General features: G+C 40.2%; 1 protein-coding gene across 4 annotated transcripts in view; it reads left to right on the top strand.

Moving 5' to 3' along the window:
- The window catches only part of NCALD (neurocalcin delta), a 415,625-nt gene that overhangs the window by 159,223 nt on the left and 238,406 nt on the right, over positions 1-17,996 (top strand). The gene's annotated exons all lie outside the window — the stretch shown is intronic.

The raw sequence follows: 17,996 nt of genomic DNA, 5'->3' as shown, positions 1-17,996 counted from the left end.
TCACATGCTACAACTAAGTTGGATATGAACACTTGGGCTTCTAAAAGTGTGCATTGATTTCAAATAAATTATTGTATCTTCTCATCCCTGTGTGAGATAGAGAAGAGGTAGGTAGTTTTACTAAATTACAACTAGCATAGAGAGAGTAAGTCATGGGTGAGGGTAGCTCCCCAAGCCCTGGCCTCTCATGAGAGCGGTCAAAGAAACATCCTTATATTACCGGTCAGGGTCCCATCAGGAAGTGAAGGCACCCTTGAACTGGCCATTCAAGCATAATTTAACAAAATGAAAGTGAGGCTAGGGTTTTTAGAAACTATTAAGAGATAATGCAGTACCCCAGGGCTAGCTACAGCTGGGAGTCTACTCCCACTAGTCCTGAAAGGTCAGGGAATGGAGAGTTACCAGAATCCATAGAGGGTGGCTGAAAGGAAAGGGCCATCCAATAGGAGCTGTGCCCTTTGGTAGGAGCACTGCCAGCCCATGGCATCCTGGCAGGGAGGAAGCTGGGGCAATGCAAACAGCACCTTCAACCTTCTTCTACTTCCTAACCTCCTGCCAGTGCCTTCTATGGATACAGTCCAACCGGAAGTCAGGGGATAAGGGAACCCATTGATTTAGTCCATAAGGGTCAGGTGGAGCAGGTTGGAGAACGAATGGGAGGTGCAAAGAGAAGATAAAAGGTAAAGGACATAGAAGACACAGCCGCATTCTCTTCACTGAAACCCACCGGAGGACAAAGAAACCCTGGACAGTATGGAATGAGGTTATTTATGTGGGGTCCTTGGAGTGTCAACCTGGGCACTGTTCCAATGAGAAGTGTTAATGTCCAATGCCATGGAGCAGCTCACTTTACATCCTAGCTGTCTCAGTAACTGGTCATTTGTTCAGCAAGTATTTGCAAGCCCTTTGCTGTGTTGGGTATGAGAGCTTGTAAGGGAGGTTTTTGGTGTCCTCATTTTCCTTTAGTGCAAGGCTGTATCTGTAGGCTGTCCTTGAGTGTAGGGACTCAAGGTGAGGTTCCCAGACCAGCAGCAGAGCAGCAGCACCTTGGAGCTGGTCAGAAATGCAAACCCATGACCACACCCTAATCTTCTGAGTCAGCATCTCTGAGTTGGTGTTTTAACAGCTCTCCAGGTGATTCCTAGCAGGCTTAAGCTTTAGAAGCTTTAGCAGATATTATAAACTTATGGAATATGAAAAAATAAGCACATGGCTGTTGAGTAACACGCACATGGCACACACACACTACTGCAGCTCACACAGTTTTATCTTAATCTTGGCGTATTTTCAAACAGTCCTGTAAAATAAGGAAATTGGATTAAAGAAGTGGTTTTCAAACAGTGTTTATCTGATCCCTTTCAGAGCCGAGGGGGTCACTGGGCCAATCCACTCAACTAAAATGATACACTTATTATTATAATATTTCATTTGGACACAGGGTTCTAAGGCTTAAGAAGCTTTGAAAACCCCTGTTTGAGATGATCAAAGATTCCCTCTTGTTCAGATGTTCCATGGTGTTGTATGTATGTGTCAGTTGCATTGATGATGTATGGAATCTTTATTTATAGCTTACATAGATGCATATTTTGTTTTATTTCAAAATATTAGAATTGACTTATGGCCAGAGGTGTTATTTTTCCATCTCCTGCCCTTTGTGGTACAGCTAAAGTGGTGTACCCATAAACCCTTCACCATGTTAATGCATGTGTGTTTTCCAGAATGGCAGTACTTCTTGGCAACATGTCCATAGTTGTTTTATCTCTTATTGCTGTTTTGAACACAAAGCATTTGCAGAAAGTGTCACTACATTTCTGCTTGCATCAACTCTTGGGTCTGAACTGTCCGTGTAAGCATTAGGCTGTTAAATATTTAGGAATGGAAAGTGGTTCAGCAGGCAGGCTCAGTTGTTCTCATCCTGGTTCTGTATTTGGCCTACAAATCCAAAACCTTGGGCAGTCACCCATTATTTCTGTACTTGCATTTTCTTATTTGTCAAAAAGCCATAATAATATATTGCCTGCCTATATTAAGTGTGGTGGCTCCAAAATTTCTGCTTAAGAGGGTGTTTGTGGCAGTAGCCTTGTTGCTGGAGGTGGGGAGTAGAATAAAGGCTTACTTGTCTTGAGGGCAAATTTGTAAAGCAAGCACACACTCATTTTCTTAGTTTGTGTATCAAAATTCATAAAATTAAAAAATTTCCAAAAACCTTTTTTCTTAGACTATATGGAAAATTAATAAAATGGCGATAAGTTATATCAAAGAATACTCTTTTAAAAATTAAATTGGCTCTTGAGGAGAAATTATTGGGGCAGGAAGAACTAAAGTTTTTGCCCCCAGCCACTTCTTTTTTTTATTGAATATAGTTGATGTACAATATTAATGTTAGTTTCAGGTGTACCATATAGTGATTCGACATTTAAATACATTACAAAATGATCACCGAAAGTCTAGTAACCATCTGTCTCCATGCAAAGTTATTACTGAATATATTCCTTATGCTGTATATTACATCCCGTGACTTATATATTTTATAACCAGAAGTTTGTTTCTCTTAATCCCCTTCATCTATTTCACCCAACCCCCTGTCCCCCACCCCTTTGGCAACCACCCATTATTCTCTGTATCTGAGTCTGTTTTTATTTTGTTTGTTCATTTGTTCTGTTTTTTAGATTGCACATATAAATGAGATCATACAGTATTTGTCTTTGTCTGACTTTTTTCACTTAGCATGATACTGTCTAGATCCATCCATGCTGTTGCAAATGGCAAGGTTTTATTTTTTATGGTTGAGTCATATTCCATTGTTTATATATACCACATCTTTTTTATCCATTCTACTGATGGATGTTAGGTTGCTTTCACATCTTGGCTATTTTAAATAGTGCTGCAGTGAACATAGGGATGCATATATCTTTTCAAATAAGTGTTTTGTTTTCTCTGGATAAATACCCAAAAGTGAAATTGCTGGATTGTAGTGTAGTTCTATTTTTAATTTTTTTGAGGAAACTTTATACTGTTTTCCATAGTGGCTGCACCAATTAACAATCCCACCAACAGTGTACTAGGGTTCCCTTTTTTCCACATCTTCACCAAGCCTTGTTATTTGTTGTCTTTTTGATGATAGCCATTCTTACAGGTGGGAAGGGGTTTCTCATTGTGGTTTTGGTTTGCACTTCCCTGATGATTAGTGAAGTTCAGCATCTTTTCATGTGTCTGTTGGTCATTTGTATGTCTTCTTTGGATAAATGTTTATTTAGGTCCTCTGCCCATTTTTTAAATTGGATTGTTTGCTTTTTTCATATTGAGGTGTATGAGTTACTGATACATTTTGGATATTAACCTCTTATTGGATATATTATTTGCAAATACCTTCTTCCATTCATTAGGTTGCCTTTTTGTTTTGTTAATGGTTTCCTTCACTGTGCAAAAAGTTTTTAGTTTTATGTGGTCGCATTTGTTTATTTTTCCTTTTGTTTCCCTTGCCAGAAAAGACAGATCCCCCCAAATATTGCTAAGACAGATGTCAAAGAGCATACTTCCTAGGTTTTCTTCTTCTGGAGGTTTTATGGTTTCAGATCTGATATTTAAGTCTTTAATCCATGCATCTGAAAAGAATGTGTATTCTACTGTTTGGGGATTAAAATATTCTGTATATACCGATTAATTCTATCTGATCTAATGTGTCATTTAAGGCTGATGTTTCCTTATTGATTTTCTGTCTGGATAATCTGTCCCTTGACATAGCTGGTGTGTTAATGTACCCTACTACACTAAGTCCCCTACATACGAACCTTAAAGTTGTGAACTTTCAAAGATGCGAACGTGTGTTCACATGCCCAGTCACGTAAGTTAGTTCATGTGTCTGGTGTACATTGTCACGTGCGTGCATCCTCTATAAGTGGTTGTGCTTTTGTGTACTCTACAGTACAGTACTGTACAGTAGTACAGTATTTTTATTTCAAGCCTAGGATGTCCAGAAGCAAGCGTAAAAGCAGTGATGATGTAGCTGATACTGCTAAGAAGCGCCAAGCGATAACGATGGAGCTTGCTGTGCAACACAAGGAGCTTGCTGAAGAAGACCTGGTGGAATTGGAGGCCCAAAGAAAGGATGAAGAGAGATGAGAGGAAAAAGAAGTAACTGAAGAACTGAAGTGATTCACTATGCAGGAAATGGCAAGGGGATTTTCTTTATTTGAGGAGGCACTATTAGTTTTTGAGGCACAGGACCCGAACGTAGAATGGTACACAAGGGTTGCAGCAGCCGTTCAGAATGCAATGCAGTGCTACCATGTCATCTGTGATGAGAAATAAAGAGCTACTACCCAGACATCACTGGATCATTTTTTTCAAGAGGGTGGATAGAATTGAATCCAGCAAGGAACCAGAACCTATGCCATCAGTGTCAGGCGTGAGTGAAATTGCAGCTTGCCCTCTGTCTCCTATTGCTGATGATTCTTCAGCTCTACCATCTCCCACCCCTTCTCCCTCCTCCAGTGAGTAACTCTTCTTGCCTGTTCACTCGATGCCAGCCCCTTTATGCCAGCTGTTGTACTGTACTACTGTACTTTTCAAGGTACTGTACTGTAAGATTAAAAATGTTTTCTTTATTTTTTGTTTTTTATGTATTATTTGTGTGAAAAGTATTATAAACCTATTATAGTATAGTACTATATAGCTGATTGTGTTAGTTGTGTACCTAGGCTAACTTTGTTAGACTTATGAACAAATTGGACTTATGAACTTGCTGTCAGAATGGAACTTGTTTGTATGTAGGGGACTTACTGTATTATTGTGTTGCTGTCAGTTTTTCACATTATGTTTGTTAATATTTGCTTTATGTATTTAGGTGCTCCTATGTTTGGTGCACATATATTTATAATTGTTATATCTTCTTCTTGGATTGATCCCTTTCTCATTATGTAATGTCCTTCTTTGTCTCTTGTTACAGTTTTTGTTTTAAAGTCTCCTTTGTCTGATATAAATATTGCTACCTCAGCTCTCTTTTTAATTTCCATTTGCATGGAATATCTTTTGCCAGTCCTTCATTTTCAGTCTGCATGTGTCTTTACATCTGAAGTGAGTCTTTTGTAGAGAGCATATATATGAGTCTTGGTTTTTTTTTTCATTCAGCCCCTCTATATATTTTGATTAGAGCATTTAATTCATTTACATTTAAAGGAATTTTCGATAGGTGTGTGCTTATTGCCATTTGTGGATTGTTTTTTGGTTGTTTTGGTATTTCTTCTCTGTTCCTTCTTGCTGTCTTCTCTTGTGATTAAATGACTGTCTTTTGTGTTATGTTTGGATTCCTTTCCCTTTTTTGGTGTATCTGTTATAGATTTTTGGTTTGTCATTACCATTAAGTTTATGTATAATTATATATAGACGTGATGATTTTAAGATGATTTTACTACTTTTGTCTTTTAACCTTTCTACTAGCTTAATAAGTGGTTGATCTATTACCTTTGTTATATGTTTGTCTTTACCAGTGATATTTTCCTTTCAAAATTTTCATATGTCTAGTTGTGACCTTTTCTTTTTCACTTTAAAAAAGTCCCTTAAACATTTCTTGTAAAGCTAGTTTAGTGGTGGTGAACTCTTAGTTTTGTTTGTCTGTAAAACTTCTTACCTCTTCTTCAAATCTGAATGATAATCTTGCCAGGTAGAGTATTCTTGGTTGTATGTTTTTCCCTTTCATTAACTTGACTATATTGTGCCCCTGCTTTCTGGGCTTCAGAGTTTCTGCTGAAAAGTCAGCTGATAGTGTTAATGGGAACGTCTGTAAGTAGTTGCTATCCTCTTGGTGCTTTTAATATTTTCTCTTTATTTTTAATTCTTGACATTTTAATTATAATGTGTACTGGTGTGGATCTCTTTGGGTTCATCTTGTTTAGGACTCTCTGTGTTTCCTGGACCTGGATGTCTGTTTTCTTTTACAAGCTAGGGAAATTTTTAGTTATTTTTTCTTCAAAGAAGTTCTCTGCACCTTTCTCTTTCTTTTCTCCTTCTGGGACCCTTATAGAGCAAATATTAGTACACTTGATGTTGTCCCAGATGTCTCTTAAACTATCCTCACTTAAAATAAAAAAATATATCCCCTCACTTTCAGTCTGTAAGTGTCCCTAGGTCTGAAGTGGGTCTCTTGTAGACAGCATATATATGGGTCCTGTTTTTGTATCCATTCAGCCAGTCTGTGTCTTTTGGTGGGAGCATTTAATCCATTTACATTTAAGGTAATTATTGATACGTGTGTTCCTATTACCGTTTACTTAATTGTTTCGGGTTGTTCTTGTAGGTCTTTTCCTTCTCTTGTGTTTCTTGCTTAGAGAAGTTCCTTTAGCATTTGTTGTAAAGCTGGTTTGGTGGTGCTGAACTCTCTCAGCTTTTGCTTGTCTGTAAAGGTTTTAATTTCTCCATCAAATCTGAATGAGATCCTTGCTGGGTAGAGTAATCTTGGTTGTAGGTTTTTTTCCTTCATCACTTTAAATATGTCCTGCCACTCCCTTCTGGCTTGTAGAGTTTCTGCTGAAAGATCAGATGTTAACCTTATGGGGATTCCCTTGTGTGTTATTTGTTGTTGTTCCCTTGCTGCTTTTAATATGTTTTCTTTGTATTTAATTTTTGACAGTTTGATTATTATGTCTTGGTGTGTTTATCCTTGGGTTTATCCTGTATGAAACTCTCTGTGCTTCCTGGACTTGATTGACTATTTCCTTTCCTATATTAGGAAAGTTTTCAACTATAATCTCTTCAAATATTTTCTCAGTCCCTTTCTTTTTCTCTTCTTCTGGCACCCCTATAATTCGAATGTTGTTGTGTTTAATGTTGTCCCAGAGGTCTCTGAGGCTGTCCTCAGTTCTTTTCATTCTTTTTTCTTTATTCTGCTCTGCAGTAGTTATTTCCACTATTTTATCTTCCAGGTCACTTATCTGTTCTTCTGCCTCAGTTATTCTCCTATTGCTCCCTTGTACAGAATTTTTAATTTCATTTATTGTGTTGTTCATCACTGTTTGTTTGCTCTTTAGTTCTTCTAGATCCTTGTTAAATGTTTCTTATATTTTCTCCATTCTATTTCCCAGATTTTTGGATCATCTTTACTGTCATTATTCTGAATTCTTTTTCAGGTAGACTGCCTATTTCCTCTTCATTTGTTTGGTCTGGTGGGTTTTTGCCTTGCTCCTTCACCTGCTGTGTGTTTCTCTGTCTTCTCATTCTGCTTTACTTACTGTGTTTGGGGTCTCCTATTCGCAGGCTGCAGGTTCGTAGTTCCCGTTGTTTTTGGTGTCTGCCTCCAGTGGCTAACATTGGTTCAGTGGGTTGTGTAGGCGTTCTGGTGTATGAGGCTGTATCTTGTCTCTCTGGTGGGCAGGTCCACGTCCAGTGGTGTGTTTTGGGATGTCTGTGACCTTATTATGATTTTAGGCAGCCTCTCTGCTAATGGATGGGACTGTGTTCCTGTCTTGCTAGTTGTTTGGCATAGGGTGCCCAGCACTGTAGCTTGCTGGTTGTTGAGTGGAGCTGGGTCTTGGCGTTGAGATGGAGATCTCTGGGAGATTTTTGCCTTTTGTTATTACATGGAGCCAGGAGGTCTCTGGTGGACCAATGTCCTACAGTCGGCTCTTCCTCCTCAGAGGCACAGGCATGATTCTGGCTGGGGCACCAAGACACTGTCATCTACATGGGTCAGAATAAAAGGGAGAAAGAAAGAAAAAATAAAATAAAATAAAGTTATTAAAAGAAAAAATAAATATTAAACACTTTTAAAAGTAATAATATAAAAAAGAAAGAAAGAAAGAAGAGAGCAACCAAAGCAAAAAACAAATCCACCAATGATAACTAGCACTAAAAATATACTAAAAAAATACCAAAAAACAAAATCAGACAGACAGGACCCTGTGATAGATGGTAAAAGTGAAGCTATACAGACAAAATCACACACAGAAGTATACACATACACACTCACAAAAAGAGAAAAAGGGGAAAAAAAATATATATCATTGATCCCAACGTCCACTGCCTCAATTTGGGATGATTCGTTGTCTGTTCAGGTTTTCCACAGATGCAGGGTACATCAAGTTGATTGTGGAGCTTTAATCTGCTGCTCCTGAGGCTGCTGGGAGAGATTTCCCTTTCTCTTCTTTGTTCGCACAGCTCCTGGGGTTCAGCTTTGGATTTGGACCTGCCTCAATGTGTAGGTCACCTGAGAGCATCTGTTCCCCACCCTGACAGGATGGGGTTAAAGTAGCAACTGATTCGGGGGTTCTGGCTCACTCAGGCTGGGGGGAGGGAGGGGTGAGCCTGTGGCGGGGCGAGCCTGTGGCGGCAGAGACCGGCGTGATATTGCACCAGCCTGAGGCGCCGTGCGTTCTCCCGGGGAAGTTGTCCCTAGATCACGGGACCCTGGCAGTGGCGGGCTGCACAGGCTCCTGGGAGAGTAGGTGTGGACAGTGACATGTGCTTGCATACAGGCTTCTTGGTGCTGCAGCAGCAGCCTTAGCATCTCATGCCTGTCTGTGGTGTCTGGGCTGATAACCGCGGCTCGTGCCGTCTCTGGAGCTCGTTTAGGCAGTGCTCTTAATCCCCTCTTCTCGTGCACATGAAACAATGGTCTTTTGCCTCTTCAGCAGCTCCAGACTTTTTCCCGGACTCCCTCCCGGCTAGCTGTGGCACACTAGCCCCCTTCAGGCTGTGTTCACGCCGCCAACCCCAGTCCTCTCCCTGGGATCTGACCTCTGAAGCCCAAGCCTCAGCTCCCAGCCCCCACCCGTCCCAGTGGGTGAGCAGACAAGCCTCTCGGGCTGGTGAGTGCTGGTCGGCACCGATCCTCTGTGCGGGAATCTCTCTGCTTTGCCCTCCGCACCCCTGTTGCTGCGCTCTCCTCCTTGGCTCTGAAGCTGCTTCCCCCCGTCTTTGCCAGTGAAGTAGCTTCCTAGTGTGTGGAAACCTTTCCTCCTTCACAGCTCCCTCCCAGAGGTGCAGGTCCCATCCCTATTCTTTTGTCTCTGTTTTTTCTTTTTCCTTTTTCCCTACCCAGGTATGTGGGGAGTTTCTTGCCTTTTGGGAGGTGTGAGGTCTTCTGCCAGCGTTCAGTAGGTGTTCTGTAGGAGTTGTTCCACGTGTAGATGTATTTCTAATGTATTTGTTGGGAGGAAGGTGATTGCCACGTCTTACTGTTCTGCCATCTTGAAGCTCTTCCCCCTTCATTCTAATCATGGGAAAAACATCATACAAATCCCAATAGAGAGACATCCTATAATATACCTGACCAGTACTCCTTAAAACTCTCAAGGTCATCAAAAACAAGGAAACTCTGAAATATCATCAAAGCCAAGAAGAACCTAAGGAAACATAGCAACTAAATGTAATGTACCTGGAGCAGAAAAGGGACATTAGGTGAAATCTAAGGAAATCTGAATAAACTGTGGACTTTGATTAATACAGTGCATCAATACTGGTTTATTAACAGAGGTGCTGTATTTAATGTAAGATATTAATAATGGGAAACTATATGGGGACCGGATGTGGTACATGGAAGTCTCTTTACAACATGTTCAACTTTTTCATAAATCTAAAATTGTTCTAAAAAAGAAAGTCTATTAATCAAGAAAGTTCCCCTGGTCATGCGCCTAGAACCGAAAATTTCTTGCTGCCAATTTTCCTCCTTGCATTCCCTATCAAGGTACTGCCCCCAGTATCTTGCCCGTCCACATCTCCTGGGCTTCTCTTCCTTGTGCCTCTTCTGCTTTGGGGGCATCTCTCAATACACTTCCCCCCACTAATCTGTATTCATTCCTTTCACAGAGCACTTTGGGGGTTCTTTGTTTAACTGTAGTTCATCCAGTTGCTCTTGAAGTTATAATTAATGTTTCTTCCCACTGCAAATGAACAAACAAACTGACTCCATTTGTTGAGAGCTGTTCGCCAGCCCAGATCCAGCTCACACTACACAGTTCTTGGGGATTCTGGGGTCACAGTCTGTGTGACCTAGCTCAGGACAGATGAATTGTACCAAGGGGAGCAATGTTCATTGTGGAGAGAAGGGTTTGCTCTTTTTCAAGACTTTATCTCAATATTTATTACATGATTTCTCCCCCAGAGTTCACATTGAAATATTTCTAAACTATGTAAGCAGGTTGGGGAAAAGTAATTTTCAGTGCAGTCAGACAGAAGACGCAAAAATGTGCTTGGTGACAGACTCTTTGGAGATAAGTTGCATTCACTGAATAGCAGATTTCACATTAGCTTCCTTAACTTCATTGTTCTTGTAGAAATTCTCAGGTTGCAAAGTAGGTTTTGTTAGTTTCCTTATGGTCATTGTAAGAAAAATTAAGGGGGAAAAGGGGAAAGGATATTTACCCACATTGTACTGGAGCAGTGCACAGATGATCTCATTTCGTCTCTACATTTTGAACTAAGTATTTTTGTCGCAGTTGTAGCCCAGGAAGCTGAGGCGAATGAACTTGTGTGAAGGTGCAACCCATGAGTGGCCCAGCCAAGTCTGGAGCCCAGGACTGGCTGCCCCCACAAGCCCATTCTCTTCTCACAGAGCTGCCTCCTGATGCAGCCCCTCCAGGGATACTGCCTGTGCCACTGGGAGTCCTGGTTTTTGTCCTGGTCCTTGGCTTGAGCTTCAGTTTGTTGCCAGTGCTTTCCAGAGGTAGAAACGTTTATTTACACATCGTCTGTCATCCTCATCAGCGTTATCATTCTCTTGCTCCTCACATACCCTTAGTGAATTGGCTGACTCCTGCTGGGGATTTTGTAAAAATACATTGGAAGGCTGTTTGGACGTGATTCTCTTCCCACCCAAAACAAGTTTCCCAGGTGCAGGCGATGGCAGGGCTTTCTTCTTATCCATTACATATTTTCTCATACATGGTAGCTGCAAGGTGCAGGGAAAAGGGAGCATGGCTGGGGTCAGGTGGGCAGCCAAGTGCAGAAAAACAGAGTCAGGAAGGCCACGTTAGTCCTTCTGGGGTCTCCATCTGTTATTAAGCCATTTCAGTAAACAACAGAGGCAGTACTGACTGGTATCCACTGTAGGTCCAGTACCACTTTGGACCATCATCTAACCTTTGCACTCTGAGGGAAGGGGTGATGTAGCAAAGACAGCAGAAGTTAAGTTGAAGCCCATGGCGGACACTGAAGCCTTATGCTTCGTATCTTTAGAAGCCTTCAGGGCAATGATCTCATCAGGGAGGAGAAATTTAAACAGCGTTGTAACTGGCACAGTTGATCCAACTTAGTGGGTTTATGGGGTTTTCTGAATTATTATTTTTTTAAAATCAAGCCTGATACAACACTGGTAGAAGTTGAATTCTATAATATGCTTTCTTAAGAAGTGCCTAGTTTTCGTTAAACCACATGGGAAGTTTGAGGCCTGAAACTTAACAAGTATGTAGAGGAACATACTGCTAGAATACGGTTATTTCACACAGTTTGTAAAACTATTTTGGGGTCAGATAGAGCTTTACTGGTTGGGGCCACAGAAATTCTGCAAAATGTCCAGACTCTTTGAATGGTAGAAATCTACCCTCTGGGAAGGGGCAAGCAGTAGCAGTGATGGGAAATTAGCATGGAATCATTTTGTTATTACAACACTATTACAGTGCAGTACATAATGCAGTTAAATTGTCCATGTGGCTACAAAGAGGTTGGAAGGAAAAGTAGAAATCAGAAAAATCAGTTTAAGTGAATAAACGTCCATAATTTCCTTGTTAAGAGCTTACATAAAAGGCATACAGGAAGTTATTACTTGCATTCTGAGAATCTGTAAGTGGGCTTGGAAATGGTTTGTGTTAGCCAAGTACCTACAGAGATAATCCATTGATTAGAAAAGTGAAGCTAATAAGAGGCAAGTTTGAGGCTAGGTACTTAATGTTTATAGCTTATTCTTTGTTTGTTTATATTCTGAGAGCACTTTGGGAATTGTACCTAAATGGCTAAGCCCAATGATTTATGCTTGATTATCTATGAACACACACATGTAATTAGATTCACTCCTGCTGTTAACATTTCCCAGATCTGAAATAAACTTAACAGCTTGGACCTATTTATTCTACAGAAGGTTGAAATTTGTAAAGTATTAGGTCAAATCATATGAAATTGCTTTTGAAAGTCAAAAACAGCCAAATATTGGCAGGTTTATGTGATTCAATCTAATATGTGAATGCGCTTGGTAAATTCTAGATGTGTCACAAGATGCAATGAAATATCATCCATTATCTGGTGTTAGTTATCAAGGATGAAGCATCATAATAGAAGAAATTTAAAAGTCCTCCTGAGGTTTGTCCTGAAGCTTTTCTTTTTGCTAGCAGAAGCTGTCCTGGTCTCCCATAGCCAGTGGGCCCACCTAGGAGGTGGCAAACCTGGACTCTACTTAGGTCTTCGTTAAAGAGATGATAATTAATGTAATTAATACTTTCCCCAACCTGTGTCTTTTTCAGGATTTCTTTTATGGTCAAATGAAATAAGCATTGAAGGGCTTTGAAAGGTTAAAAATTATGTTGGGTAACATAGTATCATTATCATCATGGCTAATTATAGGGGAATCCGATTGAGACTGTTCAGACAGGAGGACATAATCTTGAATAAGACAAACCACCCAGACTCTTCTGTCCCTTCTGGGAAGTAGATCCATCAGCTAATGCAGGCGGGAGATTTCTCCCCTTAATGTGATAACGGGTTAGAAGAGCTCGGTTTAGATAAAAATGGAGACATCATTTGGATGGCACCTTATTTTTTTTTAATTAAAAATATCTTTAGCTATGTGCTGAGAACAGAACAAATGGTTCTCTATGTCACCAGATCTAACGAGACAGGTGGTGAGTTCAGCTTTGCCCTGGGTGCTTTTCTCACGTGCAGAGAAAGCCCATGTTGGCAGATTCCGAGGTGGTTTAACGAGTGAACCAATGGAAGCTTCAACCTGCTGTCCCTCCTGTGAACACCGTAGAATCAATCACAGTTCACCTGGGACTGTATTCCAAAGCAACCTGGGGACCCAGAGATGCTTAAATTACACGTTGCTGTCAGGTCTTTTTCATCAGGCTGTGGAGCATCAAACAAGCTGCTTCAGGAACATGTTCATCAGTTCTCTCTATTTACATTTTGGGGTTTGCTGATATTTTATTTGGACGGGGAAGTCACTGATAGACTTTGAAGAGTACAGTGTAGAAAGCACATGCCATTTGGGCTTTTTTGGTTGTTTGTTTTTTGTTTGTTTTCATAAAAGTATGTGGAGGGTTTTGGGGTGAGTCTTCTGTCAAGAAGACTCAGGTAGCATTATGACTCACCTTACAGATAAAAAGACTGAGCTTCAACAGCACAGCACGCTAGGCAGTGCCTTGGTCTCAACCACTGACCTCAAGGAGATGCCCTTCATTTACCATGACTTAGTCCTAGATCGTTAAAACTCCAGCATGGAAAAATCTATTTGTCACAAAAATTATGTATTGATCTCCTTGTTGTATCCAGAAAAGTTGCTCTAAGCTACAGGGGGCCTGGTGAAGGGGGAACTTAAATTTCTTCTTCTTCTTTTAAGCAAGACAAACTGTCCTTTAAAGTTGTTGGCCGTTTCTGTTTCCAGTTTTTGTGATTCTTTACCTGGAAAGAAAACTTGTTGATTCTGCGAAGACCCACTTGAGTAGTCCCCTTTAGCTGTGTAGATATCAAGCAAACACCAAGCCACTCTTCTGAGAATGTAACAGGAGAGTTTGGGGCTTGGAGAAAACTGGAGGTATAGAAGAACAGAGGTGGTCATAGATTCTCCAAAACGTTATTATGCAGAACTGAATGGTTCCTGGGTGGAGTGACGGGCAGCTTTGCATATGGTCTCTTAAAGGGGGCCACCTTCTATACTCTATTTCCCTTTGAGGATCTAACTTGTTTTCCTGGCTAGCAATCTGGATTCCATACTACTCCAGAGCTGTCAGAGGGGATGTTCTGATGGTAGAACCTGAAAATAGTTCTCTGTGTGTGGGGGGGTTTGGGGGGGATGTGTGTGTGTGTGTGTAAATTGCAAGAGCTGTATCAACAAGCTGCTCTAATGCTGTGAAACCAGGCCTGCTTTGGAGGAGTGTGTCCAAGAAAGTGAGGCTGGGAGAGAGTCCTCACCCTCAGTTGTCTAACTGGGCCTCAGTTCCCATGACTCTCACTAGCATGGGTGAGCCCTGAGGCCCTCGGGTTCTGGGCCACCTGCTAGTTGACAGGCAAGAGTACTAGATTCTGCTTTAGCAGTGTGTCACTGGGTTGTCTACAGTAGCAGAGAACGGGACATTTCAACCCATGCATCCAACTCTCTACCTCTTCCTTTGCAAAGGTACAGTAACCACATCTGACTACTTGGGTTGAATGAGGATCCCCAGGATTCTTGTCCCATCCAGGCAGGGGTTCCTCAGGAAGAAAGACCTCCTTACCATAACAAGAAGTGATCCTGGAGTCATATTGTTTTCACACCAAAATGTGGTGAAGAAGCACTTAAGTGTTCCCTAATAAACATCTTTAAATTCCTTGATTCTATTTGTTCCCCTCCTCTTGGAGAAAAGGGAATTAAGCACGCAACCTTAGCAGCTTCTGTTGTGGTTTATAACACTGTTCAAGGCCCAATGGTAAAATTTTATGATTCTAGTAAGCACCATGTTATCACTAACAGATGGATAAGAAGTGGAAAAAATTAGAATTTAGTTTGTTCCAGAAAATTTCAGCAGGTATTTGGAAAGCTCTAGTTCTTTCTCTCTCTCTTTTTTTTTTTTGCGGTACGCGGGCCTCTCACTGTTGTGGCCTCTCCCGTTGTGGAGTGCAGGCTCTGGACGCACAGGCTTAGCTGCCATGGCTCACGGGCCCAGCCACTCCACAGCATGTGGGATCCTCCCGGACCGGGGCACGAACGCGTGTCCCCTGCATTGGCAGGCAGACTCTCAACCACTGTGCCACCAGGGAAGCCCTCTAGTTCTTTCTTTTCATCAAGCATTCCAACTACTTGTTATATACATGTGTTATCATATACTACTGAACACACTCATGTGTTCTGTTAGATTAGAGCACATCATGCAATATATATTATTTTGCTTCTGAATTTGTTTTTTCCACATAACAGTATTTTGTGTTATTAAATACTTTTCAAAAGTATAACTTTTAATGGGTACTTTGTATTCCCTTGTATAAATGCTCCATAATTTATTTCAGCAATGGATATTTTCATTTTCACTATTAGAAATAATGTTATCATGAACATCATTCTAACAGAGAAGAGTATCTGATTTTCCCTTTAAGGTAGATTCCCAAATATGAATCTTGTGGGTCAGAAAGGAATTGTAAGCCTCTTCATGCCTATAGCAAACAGTTCTAGATGAGAATGCTAGGTTTAGCACATTGTTGACAACATAGATACTGACCTTTAAAAGAAGTTTTTACCAACTTGATCAGTTAAAAATGGGTAACTTTTTTCCATTTTTTTGCTTTGATTTTGCTGTTGAGGCAAATATCTTATTATAATGATAATTTATATTTTGTGAATTGTCTAATCATGTTCTTTATTTGTTGAAAATAAATACATTAAAGTATTTACTTTTCATTATTTCATTATTTGCAAGAATTCTTTTTATATTTAGGAATGTTAGCTCTTTGTCACAATCATTCCAAGTATTTTCCTAATTTTTATACTGTGTGTTGATATACCAAAGCTTAATTTTTACATAGTTAAATCTATCAATTTACTCTTTATGATTTTCTGCTTCATATTATTAAATAATGAATAAATATGAATAATGTTCTGAGAATAACGTAGTACAGCATTGCTGTTCCTTATAAATAATTCAGGCCACAGAAAATATTTTCTAAAAATGAATGTTATTACTTTTGACTTACTATTGCTCTCTTATTATGCTTTGGAGGAAATGAGTTTTCCTAATACACTCTTTAGGAAACCTTTGGGAAGCATTCTTTTTTAGGTGTTTCCCATTCCATGCCAAAATATTTTCTATTTTTATGAAATATACAGAATGTGCTGTCATAACTGTTTTCCTGTGGGACTCCACTTTTTGTCTTTCCACTTTAGGCAAGTCCTTCTTTGTCCTTATGGATAATTTGGATTTCTGTAAATATTTAGACATTTAGGCAGATGTTTTCATATGGGATTTGTGGCAGAAATTGACTGGCTGCTCACCAAGATTGTGTCCTTTTCCTCCTGGTCACAGAGCTGAATTTGTTTCTTAGGCATGTGTTTTTAGTCATACATGTCATCTCACTGGGTTATAGCCAATAGAATGTGAGTAGAAGTGATGTGCACCACTTCCAGACTTGGACATAACCACACCTTTTACCAGATCCTCTTTGTTCTTGCTGTTTCCGTGGTGGCTTTGGAAGCCAGGTGTTGAAGTTGGTAGAGTCATAAGTGAGTAAGATCCTGAGACCCTGAATCCTGAATCCTGAGACCAGTCAGAACTTTGAGTCTTTGTGAAGGAGAAATAAACTTCTATTGGATTAAGCCACTGAAGTCTGGTTATAGCAGCTGGTGTTACCTTGACTAATAGTATATTCTTATGGTCAAGTTAGAGAAAATTTAAATTTGTAACAGATTGAACATTGTGTGCAAAAAAAGTAGATTGCTGTGGGCTGATGTCAGTGTGTAGGGATCTGTCTAGAGGCATGCCATTGTACTCTGTCCTTCTATCCATGGATAAGAGGTGGTGAGAGGTCTGGAAGGTGGGGAAGAAGACACTTAGAAGAGACAAGCCATGATTGATAGTTTCATATATCTCAAGGTCTTTTCATGTGTGATTCAAGAGAGGAGAATTATGACTAGTGACTAGAAATTACACGAAGGCATATTTTGGCTTGTCACAAATAATTTAAAATAATAAATAGAATAAATAATCAAATAGAATACACTGCCTTGGAAGAATATGAATTCCCATCCATTTTAAAAGGCTGATAATTACCTGTCATGGATGCCTTTGGTGGGAAGTAAAATGATAAAACCATTGAGATCCTTTGCATGTCTAAGATTCAGTTGAGATTATGACCTACTGTAACATATTGTTGTCATGGTCAACTCCCCACTGGTATCTTTCAGATAGTTTCTCTCTTCCTCAGATTACAGGGCTGGCAGGAACCACTGTAGGCTGTGTCGGTGATGGCCTCATTTGGGTTCACAGTGATGTAGCTTGTTATTCCATCAATGAACTTTCTCAGCCTACTGTTAGTTTTGCTTTCAGCTGTAGGTATAAAATCTAGATATTCGTTCACTTCTATAACAGAAAGTCTGCAAGAAGAGTGACTTCAGGGAAGGTTGATTCAGCAACTAAAAGATGTTAACACTGAGATTCTTTCCACTTCTCCATCTGCCACTTGCTGTGCCAGTTCTACCCTGTGCGGTCTTATGCCTCGTTGTTGGAAGTTAGATGCCAGCAGCAGCTGGGGTAATATGTTTCCTCAAGCATGACCTCAAGAATTGATGCCTTTCAGGAAACAGAAGTGGGGAATATGGAATATGTTCAGGAGAACTAGAAAATGAAGTGGGATAAATGGGGTATGAGGAATGAGAGGGGGGGTTTTGAAAAACAGAAAAGGAGGTTAGACATGTGCACTCACTGATTAATAGGGAAGCTTCTTAGGTTCTGGAGCAGAGGCATGAATGTCATAATGAAAAGGATGTTTAGGAAGTCTAGCCTGACGTCGTAGCATAGGTTCGAGCGTGGAGTGGCCATGACTTGAAAAGAGGTTTCCTTTTTGAGGATCTTTCAGTGGTGTTGAAGTAGTTCATAACAGTTTGTAAAAGCCAATTATTAAATTTTCTGGAATTTTTCATGGCAGTTGTTAAATCATTGGTAGCTTTAAATTGATCATGAATGAACATTTACAGCACGGAAATTGGCAAATGGTACAAATCAGGGCTTTTCCCTCCAGAAAACCAATTTACTAGCACACCACTGGGTATTGTTTAATACATCTGGTTTTCTTACCATGCTCCAGGATTATGAGAAATCCTATTACATAAA

Source organism: Kogia breviceps, chromosome 17 (genome assembly GCF_026419965.1).
Source record: "Kogia breviceps isolate mKogBre1 chromosome 17, mKogBre1 haplotype 1, whole genome shotgun sequence".
NCBI lineage: Eukaryota > Metazoa > Chordata > Mammalia > Artiodactyla > Physeteridae > Kogia > Kogia breviceps.
Note: the sequence above shows the minus strand (reverse complement) of the source record. Positions and strands in the feature narration are given on the sequence as shown.